Here is a 3,444-nt window from a genome sequence, read left to right as displayed (position 1 = left end):
TTTTTTTTTCCCCCCCCCCCCCCCCCCCCGTTTATGCTGCCTTTGATCGCTTTGACGAAGCCGCCAACTCTGGGACTCAGGGCGATCCGGCTTGAGGATACCTCCCTGTAGGGTCCTGGAGTCGTGCTAGAGAGCGAGAGCACACCGGTGGTAACAAAAGTAATGAACCTACGGCAATTATAACGGGTGGGGACAAAAACTTCACCTGGATACTCGGTACAGCTTATCCACAGGAGGTAACGTAGAGCGTTAAGTACTCGGGATGCGTCACTGGTATCAGGTTTTACGGATCTTTTCCTGTGTCGTAATCGTATGCGTCTTCTGTTTAGGCTTTATGTAAATCCGGTAACACGCGGATGTGCCATTTGGGTTAATGTGCATCTCTTAAGCGGACCTGCTCTCTTTTTATCCTCATTAAACTAACACCATGTGTTGGGTTAAGGATTCTTATGAAAAAATGGTTTCAGTATGTCGTGTGTATGCAGTCCGGTAATATCGATCTAGCGCGGTGTACGTGGCGCCATCTCTGTGGTACTTTCTATACTTTCTAGTTATACCAAACGGCCTCACTAGGTGTTTGGGCACTAAGGCAACACATCACGCAGCTCATGGGCTTTGTTGCGCTTCAGTTGTTAGAGCGTGGCTCATGAGTACTTGTGAGTATTTATATTTGTCTGAAATAATGATCAGGGGTATTAGTTGTTCAGAGATCGGTTGTATCTGATTGGAGCCGGAGGATCTTCCTTCCCGGCGAACAAGAAAAAGGTGAAGAAAAAAAAAGTCAAGTGTCAGTTTGGATTTGCATGGATTATGAATTTGATAGGATTCGGCTGCTGCTTCTCACGTATACTGTTAATGGCGACGTGCATGAAAGATGAAGAAAAGGAATGAGAAGTGGCAGCGAAAGAAGCTGCGTTACAAATAAAGTAAAATGAGCACATAACAAAAAATCACAAGCAACTCGTACAATCGATCTCTTCTCAGAGCTATCCTCGTAAGATCTTTCTCGTAGAGATCATATGGCAGATATATGATCCATGGACTGCCATTACTTTTTTAAATTTCTTATTCGTTTTTTTGAAACTTTTTTGTCCAGCTGCCGAGTATCGCCGACTTCAGTATCTTGGGGATATACTGGATCTTCAGAGCGTGAACGTCCATAGTTTAGTTCAATTTCTGGTACGTATGGTTTTTTTTTAATTTTTTTTGTCTACTGGTATGATTAGCAAGGTCAACGTTGGAATTAATTACTTTGTTTAAAAATACATTCTGCCTCTTCATCGAACCTATAATTAAAGTCGGGGGCCTAGATCACACCAAACCCCTAATTACGGGACTTCACAATCAAATATGCTCGGCTTCTTCGTTAAATCGACGCTCAATACGGCTTCTGTAGGATCCAGTGGTTATACGTGTCATAAATATAGCGAGTCAGACGTCTAGCTGAGCATAAGGCATTCATTTACCAACTTTTTTTAGCAAACTGATTGGATGTAGATTATATTATTTATTTTGAAAGTATCGGTTTTTTGACGTAAGCTTATAGTACTTTATTGTTATTTTTTGTTAGAATATGATATGTTAACGTTTCTCCATAATAGTCGGGAGTAATTACACAATAGTTTTATTATTTACAATATTTAGTGTGTTGATTTATTTTGTAAAACGTAACTGCGATACTTTGGTATTTACTGTAGGGTTGTATTGTACTAATTATTATACATATGTGTAATAAGAGAACGCAATGGGTAACTATTAGTGGCGCATTCTAACGGGAATCACTAGAACTAAAGTTTTATTCGTCAGCCCGCCATTTCTCAGTTCCATGCTTGCTGGCTTGCTATTAAGTTGTTTCTCATCAGTCTCTGTGTATTCCTGTCATTCTGTACTTACGTTTTTCAGAAGACACTTCTAGATGTATTAAGAAAGGATTGTGACGTCATCCACTCAAACTACGTAAATGGAGCATTCCGTAAAACGACCACGACCTTCAAAGGAAACCACAATATCCGACATAGGATCGTGCATTGGTGAATTAAGAATATAACATATACATCTTGTCTGGATGATATTTATCGTAAAGAATGTAGAATCAATAATATGTATATTATCTGATTTAGAATTGCTGTCTACCACAGTGAAGTCACTTGCTGAGAATCACCTTTTATTGCTGAAATCCAATAACCTCGTTGTATCATATATAACAGATGTGGAGAAACGCTCTAAAACGGATCACATTTTGGATGACTCCACAGCATCGACAAAGGAAGCGTAATAACCGAAGTTAGAAAGAATATGGCGGTTGCAAGAGCATTTTGAGATGGTCCCATCTCAGCAGTGAATATCAATCTGCTGTTATTATATATATCGTCAGAGGAAGTGTATATGTACCATAAGCGCAAGTTCTCTCCAATTATACATATTGGGATTTTACGTCTTACGTTAGTAATAGTTTACTTCATACCTTAGGAACGAATTCCAGTGTAGAGTGTGATAAAGCGAATTCTGTAATATAAATTGTCGGTAAATATAAATTGTTCTTCCTTGTGCATTTTTACAGTCAGTATAGCCGTTAGCAACAAGTACCTAAGATTACAAGTCTTCATATATAACTTTGTTGATTTAATTAATTCTTTCAATTGGAGCGTAATTTATTTTCGACATTTTACAACTTCAATTTTTATCTACTCCGCAAATAATTTGCGAGATTATGATTTACCCTTAATTTTATATTTTTAATAAATTTCGAAAGTAAGTCAAGATCCAATAATATTTAGTAAATTTTTGAAAGCTTTATGCTATGTTTCAAACTTTTAATATTTCTGTGCAACTGATTTTTGCTTTCTTCTTCTCGCGGATTATCCAGCTATTCGTGAATCGCAAATGTTTAAATATATGTTCTACTGGCAGTGGCAGACACGAGTAGGCAGATTCCCAATGAGCCGATTTCAAAGTTTTATCTTGGCGTCGACGCGTCAACTGTCGAGTGGATGTTTCTGCATTACTGACGTATGGACACTTCTCGAATAATTTTTTTTTAATATGTCCGTGGTCGCAGTGTGGCCTGATTGAATAAAAATAAAACTAATACCCGGTCACGAATCCGATACCTAATGACTGCGAGGGCCCACGTGCCCACAAACCGACGTAATTGTTTAATCTTTTCTAAAATCCGTGCGTATAAACTTAGAAACTCCTTGCATAAATGCTTAATATGGCGAAATTGTTTAGAACTAATGGGAAACGTTCCCAGCAAAAATACCGTTTTCGAGGCTAAAATTGTTCAACGCCCACTGACGGATTTTTCCGGAACTATGACTAATGAAAAGTATTCGACAACCAATTGAGCTTTGCCTGAAGTTACCTAAATTATAATTCTCTAGATAACATTTAATAGATGCAGGAAATGTAAAATTGATCATAATGAATAATTAACAGGAGTTG

Source organism: Cephus cinctus, unplaced genomic scaffold (assembly GCF_000341935.2).
Source record: "Cephus cinctus unplaced genomic scaffold, Ccin1 Ccin1_scaffold0330, whole genome shotgun sequence".
NCBI classification, from domain to species: Eukaryota; Metazoa; Arthropoda; class Insecta; order Hymenoptera; family Cephidae; genus Cephus; species Cephus cinctus.
Note: the sequence above shows the minus strand (reverse complement) of the source record.